Below are 15,935 nucleotides of genomic sequence, written 5' to 3'. Positions count from 1 at the left end.
CAGACAGTATATTTTTGGAATTTTCAGAAAAAAATGAATTTGTGCATTACCTGTTCTTGGCTTATGCCTCATCTCTGGTCCCCATGAGTGCTGTTTCCAGGGGATGGTCAAGGTTTGTTAGGTTGCTGGCAAAGGGAAGCTAAATTTTCCCCTCTACCAACTGAAGTCTAGACGATGACCAGAAGGGAGATTTGGAATGTCTGAAGTGATGGCTGTTCTATTCAAACTGACTCGCCATGTTTGAGGTCTGACCTCTCTCCCATTCTCCATGTTTCCCTTTCTGTCCCAAGGAGCAGGGCCACCGCTGTTGGAGCAGTGTAGGTGGACATGTGGATGTGTGATTCTCATGCCTGTCTGAGGATTTTCTTGATTGTATAGGTGGACACATGGATGTGTGATCCTCATGCCTGTATGAGGATTTTCTTGATTGAATAGGTGGACACATGGATGTGTGATCCTCATGCCTGTCTGAGGATTTTCTTGATTGACAGTGACAGAAAGCTCATATTAACTTGGATAAAAAGGAACATTCAACAGCCAGGTGGTGGTGGCTCACACCTTTAATTCCAGCACTTGGGAGGCAGAGGCAGGTAGGTCTCAATGAGTTTGAGGTTAGCCTGGTATACAAAGCAAGTCTGAGTACAGCCCAGACTACACAGAGAAACCCTGTCTTGGTGTGTGTGTGTGTGTGTGTGTGTGTGTGTGTGTGTGTGTGTGTGTGTGTGTGTAGGAAGTAGCCAGAAGTTTTTCATTAAAAAGAACTATTAGATTAGATATAGTATTGTGGGGCTTGATAAGGCTACTTAAATTCTTCTGATCACATGGAAGTTTAGGCCATCAGTCAAAGCATTTCATTTTGTCTTCACGTACTAAACCTGTTGTTAAATTGTGGCTGATAAGGAACCAGTGCCTGCCGACAAGGGGCATTTCTGGCTGGTGGACCTCTGCTTAGCAGGCAGGGGTTTTGCCTGGCTGAACTGGCATGGTACAACACACTGGATACTTGGTAACAAGGGGTGGGAATTGTCTGTTGGGTGAGGGGGCAAGAGCATTGTCTTATTCACACTGCATACAGTGCCTGGCCTACAGTGAACTTGAATAATAGAACTTCTTGGGTAGAAATCTCTGGGGTGACTTAGTTATGGAAGCAGGGCATGGCACCACACTGCTAGGCCAGTCTAGCTGTGGTGTTTTTGTTTTTGTTGTTTTGTTTTTGTTTTTGAGACAGGGTTTCTGTGTGTAACAGCCCTGGCTGTCCTGGAGCTCGATTTGTAGACCAGGCTGGTCTAGAACAGGGAGTGGGGACGGACTAATTCCTGGTCACTCTGTGGGGTTGTAAGGTCGCTATTTTTTCTCTTATGGCTGACAGGAGGTGGTTTGCCAGGGTTATGTGATGGGGCTTCTTGACTGTGACCTGATGGGATCTGCATGGGGGGGGATTATGGACGAAGTGGGGGTAAGGAGATGCTTTACTGTAACACATGCCTAGCTCTGGGACGGCAGCCAGGCGGCTAATTAGAAAGCTCAGCAGCTGTCCAGCTTTTCAGGCAGCAGGCAGGAGCCACCAGGTGCCAGTGAGCATCGTGGGAAGCGAAGGAAAGAGCTTGTGGGGGGTGGGTGTCAGAGACCATACTCCCAGGTGTACTAGTTGGGCAATCAGTGTTTTGCTTAGAGAGGGAGATTGGAAGGCTCTGGCTAAGGTAGAGCGGACTAGATGAGGAGGAATGAGAGAGGCCAGCTGGGTGCCAGGACAAGGAGTCCTGACGTTCAAGAGAAGATGGGAGAGACAAGGAGCAGGCAGGGATATCCAGAGTCCAAGTCCAGAGCAAGGAGCCAAGTGGAAGGCCAACCCCAAGTGCATTGTGGGGCCAGCGGCCATCCTGAGTGTGTCTGTGCCTCCTAATCACTTCCCAGGGGATGATGACAGACTGCCCATTCCTGAGGGTACCTGGTCTCCAATTGTGTTTGTAACTTTGGGTGGTCACTCTGTGCTTTGGGAACCTGCCAAATCCATAGTGTTTAGGGCTGGTCTCACTATAGAATAAGCTCACACACGGTTGAATGAGCCGCTTCGGTTACACATGAGTCTTCACTAATGAAATGCTTAGGGTGGAGCCCTAGCTAGGATGGAGCCAATCACCCAAACACCTCGTGATGAAGAGATTAGAGGGGTGGACCTTCTAGCCCTAGCCGTCCACCTCTCGGAGTATAAAAACTCATGACAGTCCCATCAACGTGTGCTGTGTCCCCAGGTGCTAGGAGGGTACTGGGGATGCCAACCCCACAACCTTCCTTTTGCTCCATTTAGTTCTTCATCCGGCTGCCCCGGGCAAGGTATGTGTGTCTGTGAGTTCTGTGAGACATCCTAGCAAATGAATCAGGCGGAAACAGGAGGTCCAGAAATAATGGTTTGTAGTCAGTGGTCAGAAGTGTTGGTGAAAACCTGTGATTGGCATCTCAGGTGAGGCCGCCATATGGGGGTGAGCTCTCAACTTTGTGGGATCTGGCATTATCTCAGGGTATAATGTCAGAGTTAAAATAAACTGTTAGGATAAGCAGTGGGTATCTGCTGAGGAATCTCTCTCTCTCTCTCTCTCTCTCTCTCTCTCTCTCTCTCTCTGTGTGTGTGTGTGTGTGTGTGTGTGTGTGTGTGTGTGTGTGTGTGTTTGTGTGTGTTTGTGTGTAGGGAATCCCCCACAGCTAGCTAGGGAAGTGCTCTATATTGATTGTGAAAGTAGTTTTGTTTTTGTTTTTGTTTTTGGTGAACCATCTGATTTTTTGTTAGCGGGCTTATTGTCATTGTTTTGTTTTGTTTTTAGACAAGGTCTTACATAGAACTTGATAAGTAGCTGAAGCTTGCCTCAAACTCCTGATCCTCCTGCCTCCACTTCCTGAACACTGGCATTATGGGCAAAGCCCAGTTTGAATATTTGATCTTTACCTTTTTTTTTTCTGGGAGATTTGGGAATTTCTGGGAGGAAAGGCCTGCAAATGAAAAGGATGGTGTTTTCTACCCCCGTCTGGCTCCCTTCTTAGGTCCCAGCCCATGGAGACAGAGGAGGTGAGAGGATTTAGATGCCAGTCAGAGAAGCAGACTGAGTCCTGCAAGCCCAGCTTACCCTAAATAGTTACAGAGGAGAGAAAATGATGCAGGGGACTTTCCTGCCAGCAGCTGCTGGTTAAACCTCTTTGGGAAATGAATCCTCTTCATGAGAACTGACTGCCCATGCACATTGTAGAGACAACAGACCCGGTTGTATCCTCTGACCTGGACCTACTAAACCTCTGCCTATGTAGTTCAGAGCCTGTAATGTCCCCAGGGATGCCCGCCTGGGACACGGTTCCCAACCCCACTCTCCCTTTGTGCTTTCAGACAGATCTCCTGTGTTGTCCAGACTCATGACACCCACTTCCGGTCTGTGATGATGCTTGGACATGGAAGAAGGAGAGGAATACCCCCTTTGCTCCTCTCCTCTGCAAAGACAGCCTTGTAGACCCCTCTTGATGCTGCGTAATGGTAGAGCTCCCTTTGCATGAAGGTGCCCTAGATATTACAGACAAACTCCGGGCATTGCTAGCTTTGGTTAATACCAAGTGGATGACTCAATCACCCGAGAATTTAGCTGAACCCTTCTCTAATTCTGCTAGTCTCGCCGTCCAATAGAAGATCTGTGGTCTCCAGGAATTCATCCTGTGGGAGGGGAAATAAACACACGTGAGGTTATTTTCAAACGGGATGACATGTTTTGTGGAAACGTGATCAAAGTCTCATGGGAACGTAATGATAGGATGACCCATCTATGACTCTGTGGATGGCCTCACAGCAGTAGAAAGAGCAGGAGCCTGTAGGCTGCGGAGGAGGACTAGAAGAGAGGGCTTGAAACTGAGTGGTAATCCCTGATCCTTCCCTCTCCTAGGAACGTCTCAGCCATGCTAATGGAGAAACTGGAAAGAAACTTGTACAAAGTAACTGGCCACAGGATAGTCTGAGGAGACCACACTGTATGCAAGACCTGAGTAGACATGGGCCTTGAAGATGAGGTTCAGGAGGGAAGCAGCTTGAAGGCACAATGCACAGGGCTTCCAGGGGGTGAGGTACCCGAGGCCTGGGGTTTGAGTCAGACATGTAGATGTAAGCAAATCTTGTAATGGCCCATGCCTTAGTAGCCGTCTCCACCACCACCTCCCTGCTCTGCAGGTGTCCTAAGAGATTCACGAGAGTTGATAAAGCTTGAGAAGGTCTGACTCTGCCTGCATGTTAGCTGCTGTGAGGGCACTTGGCACATTCATGCACTGCCCAAGCTTCTGACTCAGGCTATGTGACCCACAAAAGAGCCCCAGAGCCTCTGTCCCCTGGATGAGGCTGGAGTATGAGAGGGATCTGGGTACAGCTTGTGCACTTGCAGGAAAAGGTGGGACTCCTATGACCCTAGCATCTTACCCGCCCCTGAGAAAAAGCCAGCAGACCAAGAAGCAGGAGGTATCCAGCCAGAGGTGGATTCCCAGAGAGGCCTGTTCTGCCGCCCCCCCCCCCCCCCCCCCCCCCCCCCCGGCAACAGTGGAGTCACCTCCTGCTGGCTACAGAGGGCTGCAGCACCAGGCTGAAGGAGCAGGATGTGGTTTTTGGTTTCTGTTTCTGTTTTGACATGTGCTGTTGCTGTGGCCTGCCTAGGCCCCAGGAAAGGGGAAGTGCCCAAGGGTGGGATTGAACTCTCCAGGCCGCATGTCATGGGGGTGCTAGTGGCGGAGGATATGGAACCTGCCTCGTTAGGACTCTTTCCTCAAGATGATAGGTAGGTGCCAGGGTGACCTTTGCCCCCTCCCAGTCAGGCAGCCAGGAGAGGGGAGGAAGACGAACAGGTGAGAGAGAGCTGAGCTTCCTGTTTATGGGGGAGCTGGGGAGAGACAGGCAAGGCTGAGCAGAGCAACCTATGCACGCACACACAGCACGTACCTTCACTTCTCTCTGTGCAGAGGCCTGGGGGACCAGGGAAAGAGCAGACATAGGGACAGGTGTGTCCCTAAAGCAGTCTTGGCAGGGCACGTTTTAGCCCCGACCCTCAAACTTGCTCTTGTCAGCCATCTGCTGCCTTACAAGTGGTCAGCTCAGGCGACAATGGGAGAGGATTTGCTTCCACTCAGAGCCTCTGGGAGGGAAGAAGGTGGCAGGGAATCAGTACAAGTCGGCACCTCTGTGTTCTACCCATTTGTGGGGGTGATAGTGCTCAGCCCGCCCCCCACACTATTGTCAGCTTTTAAGTGGCCACATGTGCTGGGCCAAGTCCCATCTGGGAACGTGCATAGATGGCGCTGTATCAAAGGGAGCGGGAAGGCGGCTCTGGTAACTTCATTTTGGAACGAGGTAATTCTGGAGTCTTCGTGAAGTAAATGGTCAAGTCTTGCTAGTCTGGCTAGCCAAGCCTGTAATTCTATCATCTGGGAGGTAGGAGAGTTGTGTGTTTCTTCCTCAAGGTAGACAATTTTTAAAGATCTAGGGATATAACTCAGCGGTCAAGACCTTGCCCGGCATATGTCAAGTCCTGGGTCCAATCCTCAGTATTGTAAAAAGAAAAAAAAATGTCTCAGGGATATTACTGAGAGAATGTATGTGGCAAACGGCCATATGATGTAAGATTCATATCGGCTTATAGCCAGTTCTCAGCTTTACCATAAAGGATCTCACCAGTAGTCTGGTTATTAATATGATTAGAAGAATATTAGAGTAGTGGATTACAGGTAAGGTTTGGGGCTTTTTGCTGATATGTTTGTTTCTTGGACCTGGACTGACTATGTAGCCCCAGCTGACACTGAACTCGGGAAATTTCTTCTGCCCAAGTCTTCTGAGTGCTAGGATTAAAGGGGTGTACCACCAGGCTCAACTCGGGTTGGGGGGTACTTAGTACACTTTCTGCTTTTCTCTGCTTGTGTGGTATACTTCTTTCTCTAAATGCTAAACCAAATATCCTGTGTCATGAAGCTCTTGACTGCCCTTGCAAAGAGATGTCTCCACTGCATGGTGAGGTATACTTTGGAGCTGAGAATGGAGCTGGATTCTAAAAAAATGATATCTTCTTTTAGGCTTCAAGACGTGCATCCATTCACGCGTGGCACAAAATGCCCCTAAGTTCTAACCCTTCTAGATGATCGTCAGGGAACCAGCCCGGCCTCTGATGTCTAGGTTGACCTGCCCTGAGCAGCAAGGATGGTGGAATGGTTCTAGGAAAGGAACCTTGGTGGCCTGTTGCTGAGTACTTGGTCTTAGCTCTACCTTTCAGTTGCCCTGGTGGCTCAGCGCTGGGGGTGGATTAAGCTAATGATGGCCTCCTCTTCTATTCCCAGAGACACCTGGAAGCTGCCAGCCAACCAGCCAAGAGTTAGCTGAGCTCTGGAGTGAATGCTTGTCCACATCGCTGAGTATGGCACCAAGGTCCAGTCTGTTGCCAAGACAAGGTTAAACCAGGACACAGCGGCACAGCGATCCTGATGTCTGTTCCCAGCCCTGCGGTCAAGGCTGTGTTAAGTGAGTGTGCCCCAGACGTGGGGATCGCTAGCCCTGTCTGCCTCCCCATTTGGCACCTCATCAGCATGGGTACAGGTCTTGGGGTTCAAGTTCTCAGCCTGCTTCCTGTCCAAGGGCTTGTCACAGGGCTACAATTCTGGAATGGGAGGGGAGCGCTGAGCAGTTTCAGGCCATGTCACTGTTGGAGCCGTCTTATAGCTTCTAAAACTGAGCCAGACCCAGCTTGGCTGACAGAGATAAAAACAGACACTCATATTCTTTTTCCTCAAGAGGCTCCTGGATGCTTTCCATTCAAACAGTGAGGGCTATGCCTTACCTAGAATCTGAATTCTGCCCTCACCCTGAGAGCAGTTAATGTACTGGCCTTGACGGAGTTGGGTAGAGCCTCCAGGACCTTAGATACCATGAAAGGGACCAGGAGTCGGCAGGGCAAGTCCTCTTGCTTTCATCAGAAGCTCCTTAGTTCAGACAAGCCCTACATAGGCTTGACTGCAGAGTGTACCTGTCTGTCTCCATCTGGCCTCCATCCCTGTCTCTGCCTCTGGCTTTTCCTTGATGATGGTTTAAAGAATGACAATTGAATATCCCCAAGCCCCAGAGGCCTGAAGGCTATTCTGTGAGTGCAGAGCAGACAATCCAGTGGTGGCATTGGGGACCAGAAAGAAGGAAGTTCCCATGAGACAGGGCAGGCGATTGACACTACTGCTGTCTTGAGACCATCTGGATTGGACAGCCTCTAAGAGGTCATGGGCTGGTCTCTTGGAGCCTAGAGTTGATTCCATACTGGAGTATGCAGGGAGGGGGAACAGGGCAATTGGATTATTTCTCAGCTGTAGATAGATCTCAACTTCCCTAGCTGAGGGTTAGAACCTGTTTACCAGTCTGTTTATGCTTGCAAAGTCAGTGTGCTACTAACAGGTTGTTGAAGGGGGTGTTCTTGAGTTAATTTGCAGCCAGAATAGGATGAGTGAACCTGGACTTGAGGAGGCCTGGGAGAAGGAAGATGTTCATGGAGGTCACCGTGGGGATGTAGTGACCCAGATGTGAGACCTACTCATCACATGGCACAGGTTGCCATAGTAATCTACACCATTAGTTTGAAGACTGTCACACCTTTGATCCAATAGTTCCACATCTGGAATTACTCATGAAGAGATCTTTCATGCCAAGTGTGGGAACATTTCCTTGTAAACCCCCACTTGGAGGGCAGAGACAGGCAGATATCTGGATAGAGGCCAGTCTAGTCTATATAGCAAGACCCTTTCTGGGTTGGGGAAGCAGAGAAAAGGCAGGAAGAAAGAAAAAAAAAAGAGAACAAGAAAGGTATCTGAATGTGTGTGTGTGTGGGGGCACATGTCTTTAGCTGAGGGGCAAGAGGATCAGTAGTTTGAGGCCAGCCTTGGAGACTCTGTTTCAAATAAAGAAAAATGGTGGAAGAAAGAAAGGAAGGAAGGGAGGGATGGATGGATCTTTTACTATGAAATAGTCTCAAAGAAGACAATGACTAAATTTCTTTTGTTACAGGCATGAAAGGTATTTCCGTGGTATTCTCTGTAATAGGGGAAATGGAAACAATTATTACCTTTGTTGAACATATTAGTGAAGGAAATTATAGTTTTCCACTTGGTGTGGGATATTATATAGCTATTGTAAGGATGAGCACATAGGCTGTAGAACTTGGCAAAGACGGTTCTGAGCTACGTGAAAATGGCAGGGGGCAGACTGTACATTACAGTGACTTACAAAGTGCACCTGGGGGACTGCAAAGGGGACAGACACCAGCTCTGTGGCTTCGGTTTCGTTATGAGTGCTCTTCCTTTCTGTGGAGCCTGGGTTGGCTTCTTCTACAACAGTTTAATCAGGGTGCCTGCAGAAGGCACCATTAATAGTGACTTTCTCTAAGAAGTGGAATGGGGGGGGGGTTGGTCACTAAGTCATTTCTTCCTGTAATATTTAAATTTTAGCAGTGAGCACATGTTACTTTAGTAATTGAACAAAATAAGATATTTTTAAATTTTAGAACTAAAATATCTTAAAAGACTGTACTTCCCAAGTAAAGGAGAGGAGAAAGGCTGAGATAGCAAGCTCTATATACCCATTCTTACCGTGTTTAAGGCCTTGGGTCTGCTTGAGCCTAGCTTTCCATTTACCCATCAATCCACCCACCCATCCATCTATTCATTCATCTACTCCAGAAATTATTAGGCATCATTGCCAGGCATTGGGGAAGAAAACTTCCTTATATACTCAGACAGTATATAAGGAAGAAAGATTATCGTTAACTGATAGGATAAGGTCCATGGAATCATGTGTTTCTGAGGAACATAAAAACTTCTATGATTCCATGAGAAATCTGGAGTCTCTTACAAGAGAGGAGGTTCACTCCCTAGAACAGACCCTAGGTGCTTGTTTGCAAGCCCTAGAAGAAACTCTCAGTAAACATGACAAGGGAACTAATAAGCAGAAGGTCAAGACCATAAAGGTTGTAACATCTCCAAATGGCTCTCATACAATGGCTTATCCTGTTATCGTCCATGAGAAGCCAGCAGATGACACACACCCTGAGCCATATATGACATATACATTACAACCAATTTCAACAAGGGACTTTAAAAATATAAAGGAAGCAGTAGTTATGTATGGGATACACTCCACAAACGTAAGACAGATGTTAAATTCGTGGTCTACCTCACATAGAATCATTCCAGATGACTGGCATCAGTTAATTTCAGCTGTTCTAGACTATAGCCAGCAGTTACAGTGGAAAAGCTGGTTGAGAGAAGAGGCAAAAAATTTAGAACAACAAGGTAAAATCAGAGGTTTTGTGATCTCCCAAGATCAAATACTTGGTAAGGGATGTTTCGCTGACAGGAATGTACAAGCCACTTATGATGAGCATACAATATCCCTATGCCGTACAGCAGCTCTAAATGCTTGGGAAAAAATTCCAGAACCTGGAAAACCAACTGAGGTATACACAAAGATATTTCAGGGACTGCACGAACCCTTCACTGATTTTTTACAAAGGCTGAACACAGTTATAACAAGAGCTGTGTCAGACAAAGAATTAAGAAAAGTATTAACTGAGGCCTTGGCGTTCGACAATGCTAATGCAGAGTGCAAAAGAATACTTACACCATTAAAGATCAGATCAGCTCCTTTGGAAGAATGGATTCAATATACTTATGGTGTTGAGTCTCTTAACTACAGTAATGAGGCTTAGATAGGAGAGACAAATCCCAGAAGTGAAAGAAGGCCCCGTGTTACCAAATGTTTTAAGTGTGGTACACCAGGTCATATAAGTAAAAACTGTACTTGGGGTACTCCTAGAAGTAATACTCCTTCTAGGAATAGCCTAAACAGGAGACCCCAACCACCTCCTGGATTATGTAGAAGATGTGGCAAAGGCTGACATTGGACCAGTGAGTGTAGATCAAAAATAGATATACGAGGCAACCCTTTACTGGGGGCTGGAGAGATGGCTCAGAGGTTAAGAGCACCGACTGCTCTTCCAGAGGTCCTGAGTTCAATTCCCAGCAACCACATGGTGGCTCACAACCATCTGTAATAGAATTCTCACTGCAGTTGAAGCAAGGGTATAAACAGTAACACACTATTAGAAAGGGCTACAAAGAAAATAAGACAGGATAAATTGAATAATAAAAAGTCCACTTTTGACTGGGGCCTCAGGGAAGGTCTCAGAAGGGTGACAGCTGAGTTGAGACCTGAGTCTCAGACAACAGAGAGACAGCCACACGGAGGCCCTGAGAAGAGCATTCTAGACAGAGCACAGGATGCCTAGCCCGTGGCCCCAACCTGCAAGTTGCCCATGGCTTCCCAAGCCCAGTGAATCTCTGGGCCTGGACAAACCCCATTTCCCAGGCCCTCTCATTCCCCTGGACACTACCATCACCATCTTTCCCATCTGGGATGTGCTCAGTGTCTGAATCCTTCCCAAGTCTTGTGTGGGATGGTTGTTTCTGACACCCTGGCTGTTGTTGCTCTGGACAGATGGCTCCTCTGGACATCCTGTACACAGGCCACTGCTCTTGGCTGGCATTTCCAGAGCAGGGCTGAGCTGTCTCAGATTTCCATACCAGGGTGGACTGGCAGTTAGGAAAGCACTAGGTAATGTGTGCCCTGGAAAGGGTCTTTAAGTGGCTCATGACTTGAGGTCCCAAAGGTTGGCTGCTGCCATCATCCTGGGAGCGTTAGCTTTGACCTTGGAGTACTTCTGCATGGCTCCTGCCAGAATTTGGTCTGAGAAATGGGCCAGGAGCCTGTGATGTGTCTAACACTTAGTTCTGAGCATGCTGGATGGACTAGTGAGAAGCACACATCCATTTCCATGGATCTTGATACTCCAGATGGCCTCTCAGTATCTAGAGACAGCACCTTGGAAGATGTAGTACCTCCGAGGAGCCTGGAGCCAGTCTTTGGAGCACAGGGTGCTGATTAGGGATGAAGACTCTGGAGCCAGACTTCTGCGGATTTAGTTCCTAGTCCAGCCATTTAGTGCTGTAAAAACATAGGCTAATTAACCTCTTTCTGTCTTTTTTACTCCTCCCCCCCCCCGAAAATGGGCTTCAGAAGTCTCTGAATTAAAGCATGTTAAGTGCTGAGAACACCTGGTATTTATTGTCACTTGAGAGGTAAGGGAACTACCTCATCAAGGCCTCCAGGGTCACTGATCCTGGGGGCCTGTCAAGAAAAGGAAGGGTAGAAGTTGGTGGCATCTGAGCTGGCCACTGGCCACAGGAACTGGCCTCCTTTGACTCATTCTGGCCCTGAAGTATGTCTGCTTCTCTTCCTTGATCTTGATGACAAGGGACACCCATGGCCACTTCAGATCTGCCAATAGAACAGATGTAGAATGATCGCACTCCTGCCCTCCACCCCCACCGCCGCCCTCGACTCCTCTGACCCTCAGTCCCAATCCTGCCAGGGACAGAACTCAAGACCCTCGCCCAGAGGTCTCCTAGATGGGCTTGTGTGGCTCCTCAGCATGGAATGGTAGCGATCCGGGTGCTTTGGTGTGAGGAGTGAAGCTTGGGGAGAGAATGGGATTTCAAGCCTAGCAAGATGCTCCCCTGGGCAGGAATCCCTAGAGCCATTGTGGTACAGCATCTTAAGTTCCTGGAATAAAATCAGAATTTATGGGAAAACCGAAGACGGCCATTCCATCTGGCTTTGCCTATCCTGGTCTCTTTAAGGCCGATTCATCCCTCTCCATTGCCCATCCTGTGTGACGCTGCTCTGTGTTAGAGCCTCAGCAGACACTGAGAGCTTCAGGTGAGGTATTCCTGGGAACAGGATGCAAGAAGCCAGCTCCCTTGACCCCGCCCACCACTTGTTCCCTCACTCTGACGGATCACTTGAGTTTTGATCCTTCTCCAGGACATTGCGTTCTTTCACCAACAGGCACGAGTAGGGTGAAACCATCCACATTCTCCAAATAGTTCCCTCATGCTGCCAATCCTGGCCACACGCTCTTCTGTGCCACACTGGTTACCTTTGGGCTGTCCCATCTTTATGTCACGGTCTTTAGAACAGTGGTACTTATCATCAGGAGAACGGGGTCCCCACCCACGGAGCTGCTGGCGCCTGCTGTAGACTTTCCCAGGGCTCTGACTCCAGAGCTGAGCAAGGAGTTTTTGGAAGGGGCAGAAGGTGAAGGGAGGGCAGGACAAGGAGCGGGCCTGTTGGACACAGTAGAGGATGGATGAGCCTGTCCTAGATACAATTCGGGCATAGCACCTACGGTTATTAGAAACGGGAGTTGAGGGTGATGTTCTGAGATGCTCTCTTTCATCTGAGCACCTCCCGCCACACAGAGCTGTATTCCAACCCAAGAGACTCTCGTATTCTCTTGTCTTCTGCCCCCAGCCAGTCTTTGAGCTGCTCACATCAGCGCGCGGACCAGCTGTGTTCCCCTGACCCCACCCCTGGACAAGGTCTGACCTTGCCTAGGTATGCGTCCCTCCATCTGCCCAGGTGCTTCCTGCTGACAAGAAATGGAGCCAGGCCGGGGCTTCCCTCTCTTCCCTGTCCTGTCCTCCCCCTTTTTCTCTGAGCTGGCTCCCTTTTGTCCTAAGCTCCTCTTGTCCTTCGACACGAACTCCTGCCATGTTGCTTCTGCTGATAAAGTTCTGAGGTCCAGCTCTTCCAGGTCACCTGGGAAAGTTAGAGCTGGCAGTTCGCAGCTGAGAAACCATTCTTGGCCATTCTACGAAGGCGGCGGGATCAGAGACAAGTAGAACGGGATTTAAAGTCAACATGAAGAAGCAGAAGGATTGAACGGGGAAGGAGTGAAGTAACAAGGCACTGGCCTAGCATGTCCAAGGTCCTGGGTTTGATCCCCAGCACCACACACACACACACACACACACACACACACACACACACACACACACACACACACACACACACACACGTTGGCTTGTAAGGAGATCCACATAGTCATATCCAGTTGCTCTAGGGGAGACCTTTGAGTGGGAAGCTCCCCATCCCAGGATCCCCTGCCTAGGGAGGAGTCAGGGACTTGAGTGCAGGGCAAGTGGACAGGCCTGAGTCCTAAGGGGCCTGAGTCAAGTTAGGAGGCCCAGTAGTCTTGGAACTCTGCCTGGACCACCTGCCTTAAGCCTGTCAGCCTCTCCTGCGCTTCCCTGTGACTCAAGTCTGTTCTCTCTTGGTCTGTGGAGGAAATGTACACAACAGTGGAACTTTGCAAGGCTGTCCTGGGAGGGTTTCCTCTTTTATTCTATCCATTTTCAAGCCTGACCCTCAGGGCTGGCCTTTCCCCTTAATTCAGCTGTGGGCAGCCACAGGGAAGCAGGGACCTCACATTTGCTCTCCCAGGCTATGTGTGTGGGACTATTGTTTCGCAGGGTTTCCTGGTTCCCTGGCTGAGTGTCTCGTAAACCTGCTTAGCAGGGAAAGCTGCCAGCAAGCTGACTAGGGCAGGGGCATAGTGACACTGCCTGAAGTGGAAGGTGACCCTAAGAGCAAGAGAGGCTATGCCAGAAAGGACAGGATCTTAGCAGGTGTGTGTGTGTGTGTGTGTGTGTGTGTGTGTGTGTGTGTGTGTGTGTGCTTTAAGATTTTTTAATTTTTTTATATGTGTTTGCCTGCATGTATGTAAGTGCACCCTGTGCATGAAGTTACTGCAGAGGCCAAAAGAGGACATTGGACCCCCTGGAACTTGAGCTATAGTCAGTTGTAAACCACCATGTGGGTGCTGGGTACCTAGTCCTCCAGAAGAACAGCAAGTGATCTTACCTGAACCATTGCTGTAGCCTTTATTTGCAGTGTTTAGTTGCAGCTAGATAATTCATGCTCACAATAACTGGTGGTCATTTACATGACCCCTACTTTATTTTTATTTATTTATTTATTTATTTTTGAGACAGGGTTTCTCTATGTAGCTTTGCGCCTTTTCTGGAACTCGCTCTGTAGACCAGGCTGGCCTCGAACTCACAGAGATCCGCCTGCCTCTGCCTCCCAAGTGCTGGGATTAAAGGTGTGCGCCGCCACCACTGCTGCCGCCACCACCACCCAGCAACCCCTACTTTATTTAAAAGGAAACTGAAGCTGGGTGCAGGAGGAAGCTTGCCAAGGATCTTACAGATTTGGGATATCAAGGCAGGACTCCGGCCCAAACAGTTAGGATGTAGGGTCGCTGAGCTCAGTCACTACACTGTGTTCACATCTAAGTTGTGAATTATGTTGAGGATGGCGCAGGAGGGAGAAACCTACATCATTTCTGCATGACTTCAGGTTTCCTTGGGCCCATTTTAGTTGTCAAGTTTAGAATCTACAGACAAATGTAATGAAGAATCATATATAATTTCATCCAGTGGCAATTCATGCTGAATGTTTTGCATATTTACACAGGAATACACCCTTGCAAAATTCAGTATTAACTACACAGCTTCAAATCCTGACCTTTTCTCTTTGCATTGTGTGAAATGTTCCTCAGATGGTTACTGGCGTTATTGAATCACAGCAAAGTGAGGGTGGGCTGTTGGGACGATGAACAAGGTGTGTGAAGGTGGCACACAGGTCAGTGGACAGCACTCGAGTCTCGCAGAACGGGAGGTTCGTGGACTGTGGCAGATATAGGGGTAGGGGGTGCAAAGGCAGCAAATGGGAAGGGCACCCCAGTAAAGACAGTGATCCCGGGATCCAAAGCACAGAGCTGGCCAGGATCCAGAGGCAGAGCTGGGCCCAGGAGGACTTTGCCAGCTATCTCTGAGGGATGCTGATGTTGAAGATGCACACATGGGCTTTTAATGGGGAGCAATGTCAGACTGGTCTTTTAGAAAGATCACCCTGGCTCGACACTTTGGCTATGGATTTGAACTGGAAGTAGGCAAGACAAGGCTGGGAGACTCTAGAGCTGCCTGGTGAGATTCAGTTGAACCAGAACAGCAGCCACGAGGAGATGGATTCCCAAGAGATTCAAAAGGTGCAAAGTGCAGGGGCTACTAACTTTGACCAATGAGATGTTCGCAGACATGCCTTAAGCCTTAAGCAGGGCTTTTGAAAAAATAGACTGCCTTTTTATTTTTGAAAAGAATTTAAATAATGATAATATTAAAAATATGTTGAATGGGAGCTGAAGATAGAGCTCAGCTGATTGATTGCCTAGGATACAGGAAGCCATGGGTTCGATTCCCATGGCATCACTGTTCACTGTGCAGTAAAACATGCCTGTAATCCCAGCACTTGAGGCAAGAAGATCAGAAGTTCAAGGTTATCTTTGGCTACACAGTGAATTCAAGGGCCAAACCGGGATACATCAGACCCTGGCAAACACACGACTCTTTAAGGGACATATAGTAAATTTTCGTATTTATGAGGTATAGTGTGACATTTCCAAGCACGTACACAATGTATAATCTGATCAGGGTAATTGGCACTATCGCCTGAAACATGTCATTTTTTTTTTTTTTTTTTTTTTTTTTTTTTTTTTTTTTATTGAGAGCACTCAAAATCCTCCCAGCTTGGTATTTTGAGATACACAATGACTCGCGATCAACCTTAGCTAGCCTACTGTAGTACAGAACATTTGGCGTTGTTCCTTATCTTTAGCTGCACCCCTGGATCATTAATAGTGACTTCCCTCCCTCCTTTCTTCCTCCTGGCCAGAGGGGAAAACACTTGTGTGGTTGGGCCAGCTTGTTCTCGGACTTAGGACTTATCACTTACCGTGCGATAAGTGCCAGTCTGCTGTGTCCAGGACGAAGATGAGAACTGATAGAACATAGTCACTCCAGTTTAACCTCCCCAGCTGAGCACAGAACAGAGCCTCAGATGACTCACAGCCTCATGACTTAGGCCAGCTGAGATCTTCTGATCCACAAAAGCCTGAGCTACAATAGGAAATGATGGGTGATTCCGGATATGGTCTGGG

The 15,935-nt window shown here is 48.3% G+C and overlaps 1 protein-coding gene across 18 annotated transcripts in view; it reads left to right on the top strand.

Annotated features, from left to right (window-relative positions):
* The window catches only part of Tmem229b (transmembrane protein 229B), a 61,485-nt gene that overhangs the window by 38,531 nt on the left and 7,019 nt on the right, over positions 1 to 15,935 (top strand). For 14 of the 18 annotated variants that reach the window (XM_076550931.1, XM_042260841.2, XM_076550927.1 and 11 more), the window contains exon 2: positions 6,340 to 6,520. The gene's annotated coding sequence lies outside the window, so the exon portion shown is untranslated. Of the gene's footprint in view, positions 1 to 1,544; positions 2,335 to 4,616; positions 4,794 to 5,192; positions 5,363 to 6,339; positions 6,521 to 15,935 lie in introns of those variants that run through there. The other 4 variants (XM_076550924.1, XM_015991956.3, XM_076550923.1 and 1 more) reach the window with 4 other exon arrangements.

This window comes from Peromyscus maniculatus, chromosome 14 (assembly GCF_049852395.1).
Source record: "Peromyscus maniculatus bairdii isolate BWxNUB_F1_BW_parent chromosome 14, HU_Pman_BW_mat_3.1, whole genome shotgun sequence".
NCBI lineage: Eukaryota > Metazoa > Chordata > Mammalia > Rodentia > Cricetidae > Peromyscus > Peromyscus maniculatus.
Note: the sequence above shows the minus strand (reverse complement) of the source record. Positions and strands in the feature narration are given on the sequence as shown.